Source organism: Calidris pugnax, unplaced genomic scaffold, assembly GCF_001431845.1.
Source record: "Calidris pugnax isolate Ruff unplaced genomic scaffold, ASM143184v1 scaffold54, whole genome shotgun sequence".
NCBI classification, from domain to species: domain Eukaryota; kingdom Metazoa; phylum Chordata; class Aves; order Charadriiformes; family Scolopacidae; genus Calidris; species Calidris pugnax.
In genome coordinates this window covers 7,760,587-7,780,031 of record NW_015090864.1, presented here as the reverse complement: position 1 = coordinate 7,780,031, position 19,445 = coordinate 7,760,587, and positions in this window count along the sequence as shown.

Here is a 19,445-nt window from a genome sequence, read left to right as displayed (position 1 = left end):
AAGAGACCATTAATCCTGGGTTTATCTTTTTCCAGTGGTTGCTCCACCTGCTCAGGCGGGTTTGGGAGCAGTGGGCACTGACTGCAGAAGTCTGAAGAAGCGAGCATCCTCTCTCTTCAATCCCATCTCCAATGCTGAGGCAGGGTTTGTCCCACCACATCCACCCTGTGAGCTGCCAGCAATCAGTCAGATGCCTGAAAAGGGCATCCAGAAGGATGAGGAAGTTTGATCTTGGGATTTCTAGCAGGCGAAGTGACACACTACTGGTCTACTGTAGGAATGAGCTGGTCTGTAACCAACCAACCAACCAAACGTCCGTTTTCCCAGCAAGAAGCAAGGCAGGTAACAGACAAATTGAAAGAGAGAACAGGAAAAGAATAAAATAAACTCCGTTTCCTTAACCCACCACCACTCCCTGGTGTAGGCAACAAAACAGAAATGTCATAACTAATTCCCTTGGAGCACCCACAAAGCAAGGAGTCCACACCTTCCAAAAGTAACCCCCAAGCCCATGAAGTCACTGATGCAAGGTCAGGCTGAAGGCTGGATGGGCTTTTTAACCACAAAATTCATTTACAGAGAAGCCTACATGGAAAAAAAAAAAAACTATGGTGTTTTCTGACTAATTCAGTTAGGAACATTTTCCCCTCGGTTCAACCACATCATCCTGTTAAATCCAGGTAAATGACTGCTGCTGATGGTGATGTAGAAGAGTGGAGTCAGAACCTCTAAAGCCTCCAATTTTCTATTTTTGTTGACCCAACATACTGTAATTCCTTCCCTCAGTGCCTTTTCTCTGCCTGCTTCCTAATGGAGATGTTACATTCCCTCTCTTTATCGGGAACCGCGTGGAGAGACATTTTGTCCTTGTGACAGACACAGCCTGTCTAAAGGCTGCTGGCCTTTTTTTTTTTTTTTTTTTTTTTTTTTTTCTTTTTTTTTAAAAAAAAAAAAAAAAAAAAAAAAAAAAAAAAAAAAGTTCTTTTTTTTTTTTTTTTTTTTTTTTTTTTTTTTTCCTCTTCTTCTTATTTTCTTTTTTTGGCAATTTCTCTTTTGGCTGATGCAACCCTCCCTGAGGCAGGAGAGTTTTGCTTTCGCAGGCAGCGGGCTTGCCAGGCGTGCTCCCCCAGCCTCTCGCTGCTCTAATTATTAGCACGAGGACAAACAGATGAGAAGCCATGAATGGGGTCAGCTCCACCTGAAAAAAAATATTAATATATCATCTTTAAAAATGCCAGGCCAAAGCGTGGAAGCACGGTGTGATGGGCAGCAATGGAAGTGCTCAACTGGCCAAAGGCTGGCAGATGCATGGCACTGCTGACCCGGGGCAAAGTCCAAGCTCTTTCCACATAAGCATTGATTTACTGGAGGGGGACAAAAGGGGGGACAAAAGGCCACCCCCAGCATCACCACATCCTTCTGTAATGAGGAATTAGCCAGGTGAAATTCCCAGGCAGTACCTTGTGCTGTTTAGGAGAATGAAGCAATGTGGGATGAAGAATAAGCGCATCCCGTCTACTGCATCTGCCTTCTCCCTGGATGCACCCTACACTGTCCTGCCTGCAGATCCAGGCTGTCCAGAGAGGGCCCCAATACAGGCTGGAAATGGAGATCTGGTCCTGTGATTCTTCCCAATATGAAGAGGAAAAAATAAAGCAGATGAAGATGTAGCCGGGACCGTAGGGCTAAATATCCTGCTGGGACACTGCTGTTTGCTCAGGTCTGCGGAGACCCATACCCTTGTGCTTTCCTTTCCTTTTTTCTGGAGGAGCTGGTGACTTTCCATGGGAAAGGGCAGAGCAGGACACAGAAATCAGAGATCATATGAGGTCATTTCATCTTGACAGGCTGTGGCCAATTTCTGAACTCGGTCTTTATCCAAAGACCTAGAAACTGTGTCAGGCTCACCGTAATGATTAACCCCCTATGGAAAGCACTGGTTTCCACTGCTGTTGGCTTAACTAGAACCAAGCTAGGTTTTAGTCACAGTTAGCCCTAGCTCCAGCATGGCAAAGGCACAAACTTAAACTGCTGCAGGCATCTTTCCTGGAGGAAAGCAGCTATCCCCTTGCCATGGCAAATGATGCTGATGAAAGGCCAGCTTAAAGTGTCCATGGGCTGGAGACTTTGCTCTGAAAAGCAATGCAGTAATAACACAGGTACCCTTGTGATGATGGGTTTGATTGTTTTAAGGAGCCTGCGTTGTCAGAGCGAAGCTATTGGAAATTAATTGCTTTTGATGACGGGATTGAAGTCACAGTGAGTCTGGGGCTTTTCCAGCCTTCGCCGTTCGAGCGACCCGCATCCGATCCACGGAGCTGGCAAGTGAGTCATGAACAGATGCTCGGGAAAATTGGATCATTTACAAAGTGTTTACAAATACTTCCCGCTGGCCCCTTGCCAATTTTGACATCCTCCCCACTTTGAGAAAACATACGGGTCTGTCCCCAGCCATTGTCCTCGGGGTCCTTCTCGGTGTGGTTGGCGCTGGAGTTGTGGGGGGCTTTGCAGGAGCTCGCATCCTTCCCATCACCCCATCCACAAGGAGAAACCTTGCCCTTGCAGCCTGGCTGGGGGAGCAGAGGTGGCCAGTGGCACTTCTGGGTGCAAGACACAGCCCTGACTTGAAGGCATTTTGAATTAATGATATGCTAAATGGCTAGTTTTAAATACGCAGCCCAACAGTATCTGGAGATACTTCTTTTGTGCTGACACACTTTGCTGCTACATGTAGAAAATTCAAGTGTCCCAACCCAGGGGACCAAAATGCCAGACAAGAAGGATTTGGATCCTATTTCTAAAATGAACTAAACAGTGGTGCAAATCACTCTGGGTGCCCAAGAATAGGACAGACAGGGACCTGCTCAAGCGGGTCTGGAGGAGGGCCATGAGGAAGAGCAGAGAACTGGAGCACGTCTGCTGTGAGGACAATCTGAGAGAATTGGAGAGTTCAGCCTGGAGCAGAGCAGGCAGTATTAGCAGGCATGGGTGGAGGTATGGGAAAGGTATTTGGGTCGCTTTCTTCCTCTGCTGGATTTCTGTCCTTGCACCAACACCTTTGACATCAGTCAACTAACAAATTCAACAACAGTAACTTCAAGGAGCCAAAAGATCTTGGTTTACAGCTGAACAAGAAACAGTCTACAGCCCACAGGGGATCTGGTGATGGGAAGAACAAAGGTTGATGCTTTCTTTAATGTATAAAATAAGTAGCAAACCACTTCACATGCCACAAAGGTTGTGGTGTCTTGGCCAGTGGATGTGGACATTTACCTACACCACAAAAGAGGATGAGCAGTGCTTTCAGGACTGGCTCCTCTCTGAGACAAACCCTGGAAGGTGGTGAGATGGACAGGGCTTCTGCCTCCAGCCTATCACATCCCAAACATGTCCTCAAGCTTATGACAGATTTGTCCCATTTACACAATGTTTGGTTATGGGTTAAATCTCCTGCATGGGAGAGCAGGGTCCTGCAGGGCTGGCCAGGGACTTGGGCTGATGCTGCAGGGGAACTAAAGGGGATAAAAACCACCACCTTTCTCCATCTGGCTTCTTATTGATGCTAGATCTTCTCTAAGACAAGCAGTGATGCTGACACAAGTTGGCGTGTGCCTTGCAAAGACTCCAGAATAAAACTTGCCCTTTTGTAGGCACCTCCCGATCCTGCTGTCTTCCAAATATCTGTGCTTTGACACCCCCCTTTCCCCCCCCCGTGCAAAATATTGCTCTGAAACACAGATTTAACATGACTAAGGGGCTCCAGGACAACCACCATATCCCACCTTTCTCCCTACAGCTCACTTACTGCTTCTCCATCTCGCCCTTCAGTTTGCCAGGAGCCTTGTAGTTGGAGACCCCTGCCCAAGCAGAAGCCAATCTCATAAGCTCAAAAAATTCTGTTTTAATGGAGAAAACAAGGGATGGAGGAAGGTCCTTGGGCTGGACTCTGCTTCCCCAGGCTGTGCATCCCGGCTGCTCAGAGCCCTGCCCGGAGCCCTTCACTGCTGCGGCGGCGACAGCAGAGGGAGCACACGCCGCTGCCAGGCATCACGGGTTTCTTAGCCAGATGTGACTTTTAATTTTAATTTTCTGGCAACAGAGAGGTGGTCTGGCCCCATCCACCCCCTCCTCCCCACCTCCCCGGGTGATTTTTCCTGATTGGCACGGCAGGCCCCGGGCGCGGGCAGCAGCAGGGAAGGGCTTTGCTGCAGCGGCGTGAGAGCAAATCCTGCGGCGCGGCTGCGGCGTGCTCCCTGGTAAGAGGCTTGGAAATATCGATCGGGGCTGGAGAGGAGATGTGCGCAGGAGAAAGAGCACAAGATTTGGGGATTTAAAAAAATGATATAATTGGATTCCTGAATTAAATACAGCAAGCGGGAAGGTCGGCAACAGCATCCATCCATCCATCCAGGGGCTAAAGGCGGGATTTCTCAGCCTTGCTCGCCTGAGTGTCCGAGGCAGGACCATCCCAGAGAATTTCTCCTGGGGAAGTGACGAGCCTGAGCAAATATTTTTGGGAAAAGTCTCTCCTCATGGGCCAAAAAGGTGGCATTAGCTCCACGTGCATCATGTTAGGTGGTTTCCCTGTGGTTCAGTGACATGGAATGGTGGTTCACCTGTTGGGGCTGGACACTCTTTCTGAAGGATAGGAGGTGGCTTCTGGTTTCCAGGGATAGCTCACAGCTGCAATTACCAGTGCTTTTGTCTCTAAAAGTATTGAAAATATTTAAAATTTGTACCTTTTTTTAGGTATAATCTCTTCTGCTCTTTGTGTTAACACTTGAAGGCATTTTTTTTTGCCATATATCTCTCTCTGTATAGATGTCTCAAAGCACACGCCTACATGGCATGGAAGCCAGCAGTTCTATAGAGGACAACCTCATAGGACTGGTAGTAGCTTGGTCCTTGGACACTGGGGTGCATGATGCTAGTATGGGAGACGTGGGGTCCCTTTGCACTGCCTGGGGACAAAGCTGAGCCCCAGAGCAGGACAGCCACCCATGGTATGGCTGTGGGAGGCACAAGCAGTGTCCCCTCACTTGGGTGATGGTACTGAGCTCCTCTGGGAGGCTCACCCCAAAAGCAGAGACCACCCTGGTACTGTTTTACCCCAAAACCCCAATGTCAGTCCCTGGCCCAGGGTAGGAGACCATGCACCAGCACCTGCACCCAAAGCAGAGACCCTCCAAAACATCACCCAGGTTCAGGTGGGAACTTTTAGCTGTTAAACTGCCTGCTTATTATTATGTATATGAAACATATTCATCTTTTATATGCATTTAAACATTTTGAGACACCTGGGAGCCCCAAAGCAACAAAAAGCCCATGTTTTGCAAATTACCCCTTGTAGTTTTCAGGTATGGAAGCCTCCCCAGGGGTTTTCTCACTCCCTGGCTGACTCTGGCCAGCTGATTTTCTGGCTACGTTACCATGGAAACGAAAACTGGATGGGTGAAAAGAGGGGGGAAAAAAGTTCTTGCCATAGGTGGCATTTCCCAGCTTGGAAACTGGGATTTTTCCAGGTGGTGATGTTTGTCCAGGATTTTTTTTTTTCCCCAGGAGAGCAGATAGTGGGATATGTCCTGATGTGGACAGGGATGGTGGTCAGTTGGTTGCCCTTGCTGCCTGCTGCATTCAGAGCAGCAGCACGGCTCTTGAGGTTTTAATACTATTTTTTATGGCCACTTTGCTGCTATAGAGGTGGTAACTTTGTTAAAAGAAAGTATTCTTTTGTAGCTGTCCCATCCTGGTTGAGCCTGCTCAATGGTGGGACCATATGGGACCATCTCAGCCAGTGGATGCCTCCTCTCTGTGCCCGCACTGGCAGATAATGATGCTTGTTTACTTTATACCCGTGCTACAAGACTTCATTAAAAAGCATCTGCAAAGGCTTTGAAGTCCTCGGCTGGACATCTTGCAACGTCAACGTGAGCAGTCATAGCAGCACCATCCTGTCAGGTAGGGCTGGCACAAAGATTCCGGCTCCCGATGAAGATATCAAGCCCAAGGTGTACTGCAGCCAGCTCAAAGCAAACCCGAAATTACAGTCTCTGCAGGGAGAAGTGACAGCCCAGCTACAGAGATCAAGGATTTATGGAGATGGGGAGACCAGATCTCTCTCTTGCATCCTGATAACTGATGTGACACATCAGATGTCAGGGCAGCTCCTGTTCCTAAGAGGTTGAACAAGTCATGCGATCAGGAGGGGCTGACACCTTGGTCCGGGCGAGGAGTGAACCATTAAGTTATATTCCCTTTGCTGAGACAGGCAGCGGCAGCTCAGCGAGGTTGATGTAGCCTCAGGTGAGATGTACAACAGGAAAATATACATCTGATGTGAGCTTAGGTGCTCTGGAATGTGAAATAATAATCAGGACAGTTGCTTATTGCTGAGCCAAGTGAGATGCTTTGTCACGTACTGCAGGGCTGTAGTTCGGGATGGTGGTTTATATATATGTCTGTGTATATATATATTTGTATCAGTAGAAGCATTTCTTTTAATATTTTAAATGTTTGTTTGTTTTATTTTTTTTTTTTTTTTACTTATTATAGTCTGTTTCACTTGAAAATTAACTTTTATAGTGTCATAAGATGTGGGGAAGAGCATCACTTGGCAGCACTTTGCTTCCAGTGGAGAAAGAGGCTGGTTACAGGTTCAGGGGGCCCAGCATGAGGAGCACTGGGGTTGGAGTGTGTCCAGCAAAGAGAAGTGATCTTCTTTGGGCATCAGCAAGGAGACAGAAAACAAACAGATGTACTTATATACATATATATGTAAGTATATGCAGTATATATGTACATATATGCATATACAAGCATGTATACACACAAAAACACATATATGTACATATATATATAGGCATATATATATTATATGTATATATAGAACCATAGAAATAGTTTGGTTGGAAAAGACCTTTAAGTTCATCATCATTATTACATATATAAACCACCAGCATGATCCACTATATATATATATATATAAGCCACACACATATATTTATATATATAAAAAACACACGTAGCCACTGAAGGCAAGTGTTAGCATTTGTACTGGAGCACACATCCCTGGGGGATACCTCTGTCCCGGGGCTGCTGAGATCCCCGTCCCTCGCTGGGGTTACTTGTTTTTACCCATGCTGGAAGGCACTGCCACCCCTCTCCCGTCTTCCCCCTTCCACGTTAGGACTTCCTACCCCTATTTCTGTTCTCTCAACTCCAAGCTATTTTCTACAGGCATAGGATAAGGAAGTTCAGGCAGCAAATTGTAGAAGGAGAAACACCACCGACCTGAGCATCTCGCACCTGCAAACTTAACCTTGAGGACAGCGGAGGTGGGTAGGGTCAAGGGGGAGGAATCGAGGTCTCATTTTAACGTGCTTATAATTAAGGGACCACAAGATACAGGTGGGAGGGATGCTCCGGCCCCCTTCCAGCCTGCAGCAGAGGAGGGGCAGGGGCAGAGCTGTGCGGAGAGGGGCTGAGCCTGCGGGTACCGCAGCACATATGGCCAGCCCGGCCACACGCTGCTCCGCAGCCGGGAGATACGGAAGCACAAGGGCACACGCCACGGAGAAAATATCGGCTCCCCTCTCTAGCCACCTCCTGGGTTTTCTCTCCAGAGCCATGGCGTTACCTGAACTAACGGTTTTTTGCAGCAGAAAGGGTTTGTTTAAGACCCCTTCTCAAAAGAGAAGGAAATAAAATCAGTCTCACAAGAGGATGCTGATTGCAGCAGCCATTCACTGAAAGAGGCTGGTGATTTCCAGGTGATTTCAGGAGCTGGGATGATGGGAGATGCAGCAGTCAGGGGACCGGCACCCTGGTGGAGCCCGAGGATGCTGTACCACAAAACGGTGGTATCTTCTGTCTCCCTGATGATGTCCAAAGAATGCCACTTCTCTTTGCTGGACACAGTTCATCCCCAATACTCCTCATGGTGGGGCCCCTGGAGCTGTAACCAGCTTCATTCTTCGCTGCACCCAAAAGCTGCCCTGATTCCCATCAAAGAATCCTCTCTCCCTCATCTTGTGACACATCAAAATTTTGTTTTCAAGTGAAGCAGACTAAAATAATTTTTTTTTTAAAGCACACAACCATCTAAAATATTAAAAGAAATACATCTACTGCTAACCTCCATTCCTCATGTTTGAGGAGCTGCTCCCAGTTTGCACAGTTTACCTGAGTCAAGTGGGTTGTTCCTGATTTCACTGTAAGAGCATTAAGAAGAAGTTTCATTATTCTAATTTAGCATGAAAATACATTTAAATAGCATTTCATTTTGCCCTTTCACAGTATTAAGTAACTGCAACAATCTTTTCAAGAGCAATTGCCCACAGCTTTTTGTGCAAATATTCTCTTTACAAAAGTCTCATGATGATTTGGTAGAAGCAATAGGGGAGAAAAATGTTTCACTGACAGAATAAAGGAGAAGTCTAGTGTAATACTCAATACAGTCTTATTTATCCTGTAGCTAATTACAACGATAATCTGTTGTATAAGGGAGGCATTTCAATGTCAAATTTCATAAAAGAGATTAACTCTCAAGGAAAGAAGAAGCGATGAGGGTCTGCAAGCATTGCAAGTGCCCACAAGCATGGAGCACCCCTCTTCTTCTCCAGGCAGGAGACCTCAGGTCAGTACCAGCCTCACTCCTGGGCACTGGGCAAGCAGATTTGGGCCTGAGTGATAAATATCTTTCATTAGTTTACTAATCGACCTTTAAAGATCATCTAGTTCCAACCCCCTGCCCTGGGCAGAGACACCTTCCACTAGACCAAGTTGCTCAAAGTCCCATCCAACCTGACCTTGAACGCCTCCAGGGATGGGGCATTCACAGCTTCTCTGGGCAACCTGTTCCAGTGTCTCACCACCCTCACAGGAAATAATTTCTTTCTTGCATCTAATCTAAATCTTCCCTCTTTCAATTTAAAACCATTACCCCTCATCCTATCACTAGAGTCCCTGATAAAGAGTCCCTCCCCATCTTTCCTGTAGACCCTCTTCAGGTGCTGGAAGGCTTTTATAAGGTCTCCCCGGAGCCTTCTTTTCTCCAGGCTAAACAACCCCAACTCCCTCAGCCTGTCTTAGGAGAGGTGCTCCAGCCTCTGATCATTTCCATGGCCCTCCTCTGACCTGTTCCAACAGGTCCATGTCCTTCCTGTGCTGAGGACTCCAAAGCTGGACACAGTACTCCAGGTGGGGTCTCACCAGAGCAGAGTAGAGGGGCAGAATCACCTCCCTAGACCTGCTGGCCACGCTTCTTTTGATGCAGCCCAGGATGCAGTTGGCTTTCTGGTCTGCCAGCCTACACTGCCAGCATCATGGATGATGGATGTCCTCTGAACTCTAGTGCAAAACAAAGCACTTATACTCCTGTGAATGACGTACTCAATGATCCATAGGCGCTGGATTTCAGTTTTCAGGTATCAAACTAATTAGCTGAACAGTGGTGCCACAGTGACCTTGCCGGTGACCTTGGAAAAGAGCAATGGCTCTGTTTGTTGCTTAAAAAGCAGGTAACAGCCCCCTTCTCCCACTGACCTGGCTCTGCGGATTGAGAGTTTGTTGGGATAAGGAATGCTATGGTTTAGGCACAGAAAACACCGGGGGGGATGGTACCTGCACGTGCCAGGGCTGTGTGAGGCAGTGGAATAGTGGTGATGATGGTGGTGATGATGATCACAATAACAATTAACTGGTCAGGGAAAACCTTGTTCATAACACAACAGAGCAATTAAGAAGCGTTCACTCCAAAGGCCTTAATCTATGCAACTTCAGGCTAGACAAATTATTTTGAAATCACGTATTGAAATGCCGTCGGTGCCCTGGGGGGTGACAGCCCTGCCTTGCACCGCCACAGCTCTCCACGTCTCTGGTCTCTACCTAAAAATAAAACCCTAAGCAAAGAGGAACAAGCCCCCCGCCGGCAGCCTGGCACGGAGGCAGAGCGCGGTCGCTGCCAGGCCTGCGGTCTCTTTGTCCTTACAGGTCAAACCTGGAATTGAGCTGGGGATGCCAAGTCTCCAGATCAACACTTGGAGCCAGAGCTCCCTCTTGCCTGTCTCCTGCCTGGCAGCCCACAACCAGGAGCCCTCCCTGGACCCCTGCCCGGGGCTCAGCCCCGTGGGGATATCAAAGCCCGTCACGGAGGTCGAAGCAAGGTCTGAGGCCATCACTCGAGCTGAGAAATACCTTCTCCCCTTCACCTCCGTGCACCCAAGGAAGGCAGGAGCTAAAACAGGATTCTCACCCACACCTGTCAAAGTCTGGAAATTGTGAGACTTTGACTCCAAAGCCAGACCAGGGCAAGTGGAAATAGATGCTTCACTTTGCTGGTACTTTCTACTGTGTCTCCCTTGCTGGCTGCCCAGGGACAAGAGCCTGTTTTCTAAGGAGAATGTGGGAGTGAGGGTGGGCTGGGGACCCATCCCATTTACATCCTCCTGCTTCCCCAAACTCCAGGATAAACTACGCAGTCCCAGACTGTCTGAAGCACAGCAGAACTGTAAAAGCCACCTCTGAGCTTCCAAAGTGAAAGGCCTGAGGTCTTCTGCTCTCAGGTGATCCCCATTTCATGTCAGGAACGGAACCTGCAGTCCCAACCAGCACTTGCCTTTTGTTAAGTCCAGGGAGAAAAAAGGAAACTAAACCAGACCCACACAATACAAGATTAAAGGGGAAAAAGATAAATGCTGAGGCTTCACATTAGTCTAAATTATTGCATGAATGGAGCATCCTTAAAACAATGTTCCTGGGAAAAACCTCCCAACCATTCTTTCCCGTTCTGTCCTACCCGGCCCATGACTTCCCAGGCAAGGAGTTGAGAGGTTACAAATAAAACCCTAAAGGAGAGAAGCTTTGGCATGGGTTCCAGCAATTGAAATTTCTGCTCTGTCTCAAAAAAAAAAGTGGCAAATCTGTCACAGAGTGCTTAGAGGTTATCCTTGGTGAGCTCAGGCGTAAGCCCGGTGTGTTTATTAAACTCATGGCCTGGCAGAGGGAAGGTGTCTGTCTGAATTGCAATAAAGTTCATTTGAAAACAGTTGGTTTAAAACTCTTTATCTTGGTTTAATGAACTACTGAATGCTGGAATTCAAACACAGTTTCTCGTGTCTAGGTATCAGTGCCTTGCAGATGGCTCTGGTCACTTCAGCAGACACTTAGGGCTCTGGTCTGGCTTTTTCTGGGTGGTGTAGCGTAACAAAGTAAGATGCTCTTGTGTCTGTTTATGAATGTATATTTCTGGATGGATAGACATGTGCACTGTGCAAATATATGTAAATATATTAGGTTTAGTAGATGTTTTCATCTTCGTTGTCATGCTTTCAAAGTTGAGGTGACTGAGCTTCATATGAAGCTGTGGCCTTCTGCTGTCACACCACAGTTGTCTTCTACGGAGCAAGCAGACAGTAACCCAAAGAAACAAGTCTCTCCCATAATGTTCTTTGCAGAAACTGTGGGGACCAGAGACCCACCAGTGACCCTGTCCATGGCCATTCACCACATCCTCATCTCAGCCAGTGTTTGATGTGAATGTCTTCTGTACCTCCAACACCTATTGCTACAGCAGGCACCAGCATTGTTTAAATGACCTAAAGTCCATACCAGGCCTGGGAGCTGGGCAAACTGGGGCAGCACAGAAGGCAAATCAAGTGTTTTATTGCACATCTGAACATCTCTGAACTGCCAACCAGCAGTGGCAGGACTGAGGGACCCATAGGCCATGGGGCATTTCATGGAGTTTCTGAATAGACCCTTCTGGCACGTTGAGGCTACTCTTCCTGGGCTCTGCAGCTCTGTTGGTGGGATCAAGTCCTCAGGCAGCCCTCACAGGGGGCATTTGGAGGCACTGAGGTGGTAACCACTGAGGTCTGACAGCAACTTTGATGACATCACGTATGACCTTCTCCTTCCTGGGGATGAGGATCCCAGCACAGGCGACCCAGTGCAGTCCAGCAGCCGGACCAATACAGGGGTCTGCAGTGCTCAGCAGCAGGTCTTGCCCCACCTTGTGCCTTTTGGGGTCCCCTCCTATTTACCTGCCCCTGGCCCCATTGCTTCCCCCTCCCTTCCAGCCCCACGCCCCTTCCTTTTCCCCATCCATGCCCAGCGGGGAGGCCGGGGAACAGGAGCCAGCCTTTCTCTGCAGAAAAACTCTCCTCTTTATTTATGTTTCCCCCCTGCCCACGGAGATCCTGCCGATCTCTGAAAAGGGTATGAAGTTATTTGCTTGAGCGAGCTGACAGCAGCCTCCGGGCTAAACTTTTGATCCGTCAGTTTTCTGCCATCTTCAGAAAGCTCAGCAGCGCAGGCGTGCGCGCCGCTGGGCGCAGGCAACAGCCATCCTGTGGCGGACAGAACCAGCACGGCTTGCCACGGGCAACAGGAGTCATTGGAGGTGGACCTCCATCCTCCTGGCTTCCATCCATCACGTCTGGCTTGGCAACAAGGGGACGGTTGGTGTTACCCACTTCCCGGTGTCCGGGAGTGGGTGTCTCCATCCTTTGGAGGCACCAAAGGAAGCATAGAATGGTTCTGCTGTTGAAGCAAGCCAGAGCTGCAGGGTCTTCAGCATCCTTTAATGTCTCTCTTGGTCTTGAGTCCCAGGAGACTTCCTCCTTCTCCGGTCCCTCAGGCAGGGAAGCAGTAGGAACCTGTCACCCATCCCTGCCCCGGATGAAGTTTTTCCGGCGCTTGCTGGCAATGTTCTGGCTGACTCTCTTCTCCTCAGAGGAAGGCATTTTTCAGCGTGTATCACTGTCTCATATCCTGAGGCTTTTCTATGCACTCACAGAAATTCAAAATGATCACACTGATGCCAACATTGCTGCTTCAACATTTACACCTGCGGGACGAATAGCGTAAAAATAATGCGATGTAATAGACAAAACTGCAGGGATGGCTTCAAGCACAGAGGAAAGGAGATGGAGTCAGGAAACCACAAGCTAAGGCCACTCAAAGTTTACACTGGATAGCCAAAATTCCCACCCCATCTTCTTTAAGATGCGCATAGTTTATCACACTGTGAAACTTTGTTTCCTAATTAAATAGGGTGGACCAACAGAGATGAAACTACAGGTACTATGCATACACAGAAAAACACATCCATCATCCAGCTGAGACTGAGAGATTACACGCTGTACCAGGGGGATAAAGAATGTGGGTATATTGTACGCTGGACCAAACTTTAATATCTGCTGATTTCAGCACATGGCTCCTCACTGACTGCTGGACCTTGCCTTCAGCAGCAAGGACACACTGCCCAAGGGAAATGCTGCTTGTGGTTAGTAGATGTGCAAACTTGGACATGCACAGGGAAAAGTCATATTTGTAGGAATCGAGTTCAAGATCAGGCGAAAAGCCATAGCAGTGAAGAACAAATGGTCCGTTATATGAACAGGATGTGGATGGAAGTCCATGCAGGGTATCCACTAGCCAGTGCCATCCCTGTTGGTGAGCACCACAGCAGCACTGGAAATCCCTGCTGGAATGCATGTGGGAGATGCCGCACAAAGACAAGGAAATAAAAGCTATCTATCTGCTCCAGGGAAAATGTCATCCCTAGTCCCAAAAACAGGTAGAACCTGAGCTAGCATCCTTGCTTGCCATTATCAGTTGACATCTTTGAGATGGCCAAATTCCGAAGCCATTTCTCAGTCTTCTACAAACTTTGGAGGCAGATTCTACAAACTTTGGAGGCAAACTTTTCAGGCTGAGAAGCAAAAGAGAACAGCAGTTCTTCAGACACACTGCTGTCCACAGCTGGACATCTAACTCCACACTTAAAGGGTACAATGAGTGGCCTGATTGTCAAAGACATTGAGAATCCAAACTCTGCACAGGGTCATAAAAAGAGATCGACATATTTGACAAAAATGTGCTTTCTCACAGTCTCACCAGAGAATTTTAAACCCAATTCGGCTGTCCACAGCTGTGCAAGAAAATCTGTAAATCAAGAAGTTACTCCAGGCAAGATTTAAAATGCTCTAATTGCCTGTTGGATTTATGACAAAAGTACCACAAGAGACAAACTGGCTTCAGTACTTCACTGGCATAATTTAGGGAAAAATATATCTTTCCTTCTGTAATCAGTCATTATTACATTAGGTTTAGTGTTCAGACTTTCCCCATTAATATTGCACCATTTGGTACCAAAAAAATGTGTGTATAATTGATAATCAAAAGTTCTTGAAGATCAGAAAAATACACTATTTTAGTGCAGTGAGCTTAAAAAAACAACCGCAAAAATTAGCTTATCTTTCAAGATTTTGCTTTGAAACACGATGGGAGGTAGGTAAACAGCCCAAGCCACATCCTGCTCTCACTACTCTGATGTAATTGGGACTAATGCTGTTGAAACAGTGGGTTTCAAGGGTTGGCCCAATATATTTTTTAAATGTGTGTTTAATATTTTATACAACTCCTACTAGTGCCCATCAGCCTCTTTTATTAGTTGTGTTCACATCCACAGGGCACGCTGATTTATCCCGTAATACTTTTGTTTACTTTTATAGCTCATTTTCAAGTTACCAAAAGCTTAGACAAACAAGAAGGTATGGTTGTGCAGTCCTTGGCAGACATGATCTCCATAACCTGAGACGTTGCCAAGGTGGATTTGGATGTAACCCAGGAAGGCACTCGGTGCCTTTGGTGGTACGGGGACACCCGGAGGAGCTGCCTATGGGGGAACCCAGTGGCTGTGTGCCAGCTTTTGCACTGCCTCCTCCAAATTTGAGTAAATCATGGTGTCCTCCAAGCCTGTACGTAGATGAGCATCATGATCAAAGAGAAGATTGGGAGGGCAGACTGCATTTTCTCCCCAGGCTTCCCAGAAGAGATCACAGGGCTGCAAAGGACACCACGTGGAGAAGCAACCTGAGAGGAGGGAGTGCTTTGTGCTGTGGGGTTGGGGCTGTGTGGCTGTGATGCGGTGTGAAGGATGTGGGGATGGACATATTCCCTGCCAGGTGTCCCCTCTTCCCTGCCTCAGGTGAGGAGGGAGAGGAATGGAAGAGGAGGGTGAAGAGCGGAAGAGGACAACGAAGGTTGGAAGAGGAGGCAGAAGACTGAAGACAGAAAAGGGTGGAAGAGGAGGGTGCAGGTTGGAAGAGGACGGCAACGGGTGGAAGTGAAGGGTGAAACACAAAGAGGAATGTGAAATGAGGAAGAGGAAGGTAAAAGGTGGAAGAGGAAGGTGAAGTGTTGAAGAGGAAAATGAAGGATGGCAGAGGATGCTGAAGCAGCTTCACTGTCCCAGCTACTGCTGAGTGCATTATTCTAGCAGCAGGAAAACAGTCTTCATACCATGTTGTTGTACAAGAAGATTTTTTAATGGATGTAAGCCCAAAACTGCAGAAAGTTTCTCTAAAAAGGCCATATTCTCACAGGGCTCAGTAATAAAGCTTCACTGAGTGAAGCATCTAGTGCTGGTTTATAGCAGCTGTAAGAAATTGGTGTAATGTAAGAGTAACCAGGGGGATATTGACTTTAAATAAACTGACTTGGTTTGGTTTTAACTGGTATTTTGGATCAAGAATCCTAAAAGAAGATTTGATACCAGCTTTTATGGTAATACTTTTCCCTGATGATACCACACCTTTTCCCCAGTCACCACGAGAAGTAAAACCAAGAATAAAAGCATCTTTCTAATCTTTACACTTTATATTAAAAAATAACTCTCAATAAACACTTTCCAGGATCACTTTTGACATTAAACATTGATTTCTATGTCTGTTATAAACCTTGAAGAATTGCCTCAGGCACTTGTAATAATCTAAGCATTAGGTAGGAACATTTTCACTATCTAATTATTACCCAGTTTAATACAAGCTGCACTTCACATCCTTTTGAAAAAAAAGAAATTATCTTAAAAAAAAGACCCCATCCCCCAGCAATTCTGCTGTTGCTGTTGGAGCCAAACACGGCACATGCCAACACAGGGAATGCAAGTCAGACCACCCAGTAACACGACGTCTTTGAACAGACATTACAATAGACACAGAAATGTCAGGGTTGTCTTCTTTCTAAACAGGTAAAATCCTCTCCCCGTTGCCCTTATTTCCAGGAGGAATAACATCCGGCTTCATACTTCCCTATTTCCAAAACATGCCTCACTTCTGAGCACATTTCGGACTCAGGGTTAATGGAGCAAAGCCATGTCCAAGGCTGATTCCTGCTTGTTTACATTTGAGCACCATCATTTATTTTTGCATTTTTCTCCCCAAAACATGGCTTTTAGGAAATGAAAGCTGGGAACATTCTCCCATAATTCAACTTAAAGGAGACCAGTAGGGTATACCCAGGCACAGCACTTAAAATTTCTGGAATAGCCCAAATTTAGTGTCTCCTCTAGTTCATACAGCTGTTTCCATGATTTACATGCACTGCTTAACTTAGTTTTAAAATTATCCCTGCAAAAATTATAGAGGAATAAAATACCCAACATAGCAAGTTAAATCCTTTAGCTGGGATTAATCTCATCACATGTAATCATACACACTGGAACTGGTCACCCTGGGATGTCTCCTTGGTGGCATGAAGTTTGCAGCACTGCTCATTCCCTGTATGTATCTGAGGTGACAGCAAAAGGGCTTGTTTCTCTCCACCAACCCTGTGGAAGACCAGGGTGCCAAGCCCATATGGAGACACGTATGCTGGAGAGAGCTACAGCTGAGCGGGGTGAATCCCACTTTCCAGTGTCCAAATGATTTAATAGAGATGACACCCAAGAGACATTACTGAAATGAAATAAATCTGGGCAGAAATTATTGCAGTGGTGTTTGGGGAATGGAACAACAGCGTATGCCCTGAGAGATAGGGGGTCGACAGAAAGCTTGCCATTCTCTGGGGAAGCCTATCTGACTTTTCCTGGGTAGGAAAAAGTGAATGATCAAACCATCACTGCTTGCTTGGACCTCTTTGTGAAATTGCTTGAGCTGCATCTGGCTTGTAAGGGCAGCTTTGGGTGCAGGTGGCTTCCTTGGGAGCTGTAGGGGCAACCACAGGCTGGAGACGTGAGCTCCTGGATGTCTTCCCAACCCCTTCACAGGATGAGAGGAAACTGGGGATGGAGCTCACCCCTTCCCATTTGTGGGAGAGCCCATCACCTGAAGCATTCCCAGTTGGTGGACTGAAGACAGTATTTCTGAGGACTATTCTTCTTCAGGTGCTTTTGGGGAGGAACGGGGGTTGTAGGTAGGGGAATACTTTTTATTACACCTGGAAGGGTATAAGGAGTTGTGCTGTAGCTGGAAAGGTAGACAAAGTGTATTGCACCCACCCTTTCCTTCCCATCTGAAAGCTGAACACCCCAAAGAGTGTCTGCTGTATGCAGTTACCCCAATTAATCTAAGGAAAGGTACTATTTCTCCCTGCAAACATTCCCTCATTTAAATTCTTCAATTCAGAAGAGCAAAAACAGCTACCACTGCAGCCATGCTTTCAATGCAGTGGGAGGATTTTGAGCTCTCCTTAGGGCAGTGCAGCCCACGAAGTGTGAGAGACCGTGACAATATCACCTATGTTTTCCCAATACGTTGTCAAACACTGTGCAAACAGAACTAAATGTGATTTGGGCTCCAGATATGCACAAGAGGATACAATGGAGAGATCAGAATTTTTCTCCCAGTGGAAGGCATCGAGTTAAAAAAAGGATAAAAGGTTTGAGGAAGGATGGGGATTAAGATGAATATTATAGAAAAATCAGAAATTCGTGCTGGAGGTGCAAGTCTCCAGGTGTAAATCAGCGCAGCTTTATGGATGCTTGTGTTTGCATTAGCCACGGGTCTAGTCCTACATGTTTGAACAAACTTGGTTTGGTACAGGGGAATAAGGAGGTGTTGCAGAAGTGGGAGAAAGCAGCTTCCTTCTCCGAGGGAGAGCAGGAATGCAAAATATGTCTAAAATAATACGCTACCCAAATAGTCTTTCAACCTTTCCCGAAGGAAAAATACACTTCTCTACAAGGAAAATGCCACATATCTCTACAGCCCCAGGAAAAGAATGAGGTCACATCTTTCACTAAAGCTGAAAGAGGTTGGTTGGTTGTTTTTTTTTTTTGGTGCAGCTTTTCATACTTTTCTTCCAGTAAGTAGACATGCCTCGCTGCGGTGGCGTCCTCAGTATTCATCTTCAGCTGGGCTCCCTCCCCTGGAAAAGTTCAGTCCTCATTCAATCTAAAGGGCTAAATCCTGTCCCACCAAAGCAAAGTTGCTATTAGGGAGGAAATGGGTTTGCCCCTTGCTTCCATCGGTGTGGATTGGGAGCAATTCTCCTGAAGTGCAGAGGTGAAAGCTGTCCCACTGACTCCGGCTGCAGCAGGGTTTCTTGCATGGGAATGAGGGAACAGAAGCCAACTTTATAAACCAGATTCTGGTCTCTTTGCACAAGGACAATTTGTAATAAACCCTGTGGCTACCGGGAAGTTATTGCAGATTTGCACTGGCATGAATGAGGTCAGGAACCAGCCCAGGGTGGCTGGGACAAGGCAGCACAGAGGTGTTGGAGTGCAGGAATTTGGAGTTTGACTTCCTTCAGCCCCTGAACGATCTCAAGGCGGTGACATCCCCGTCTTCGATGTATTTTGGGTCAAATTGATGAGTGTCACGGCTCAGGACCAAGCACACCCAACATGGAGAAAGCCACGTGGAGCTTGTTGGGGCGAGCCAGCACCGTGTGCTAATTAGAGCTGTCTGCTCAATGAATTTAGCTTTAACTGCTCTCAGAGTGTCTGCAGCTAGATTGGGATTTCCTCAAATTGATTTGTAATTTGAGGTTACTCAATTAATTTTTCTTCTTTTTTTTTTTTTTTTTTTTTTTTAATTTTTCCTCTCTGGCTTAATCTCACAAGTGTTTGACTCCCTGTACCCGTGCCCTCCTCGCTTCGACGGGTGCCAGCGCTCCCCAGCCGGGTGCCCTCTCCAACGTCACAGCCCCAATTTGGCCACCAGCGGGCCAAACCTCCCAAGATTCACCAGCCGTTTAGAAGGAGGTTTCAAATAAGCAGGATAGAGGAAATTCAAACTTTTTTTTTTTTTTTTTCCTTTTCTGGGCCACACAAGCCTTGCCCAAGGCATTATTCATAGAAAAATTAGGCTGCTGCAAGATTTCACTGGTGGGGTGCAGAATTTAAATAGAATTTTCTCTTGTCCCAGTTACACAAAGTCAGCCTGATTCCCCCATCCCTTACGCTGGTGTAAAGTGGGAGTAATTCTAGCCACGTGGCCGGGATTTATTACCCACTGGAGGGTCCAGCCCCAGCCCTGTGGGCGAATGGAGAGCCAGGACAGATGTTCCCAGAGGTACTACGTAGTGGCTGCTCTGGGTGGCCTCTCTCAGCCTCAGTGGGTCAGATCCTCACTACGAGAGCAGCATCTTCCTTCTGATGTGAAAACCTTCATGGGTGCAATTCAAATTTGTTTTTTCCAAGCGTTTTTTTTTTGGTG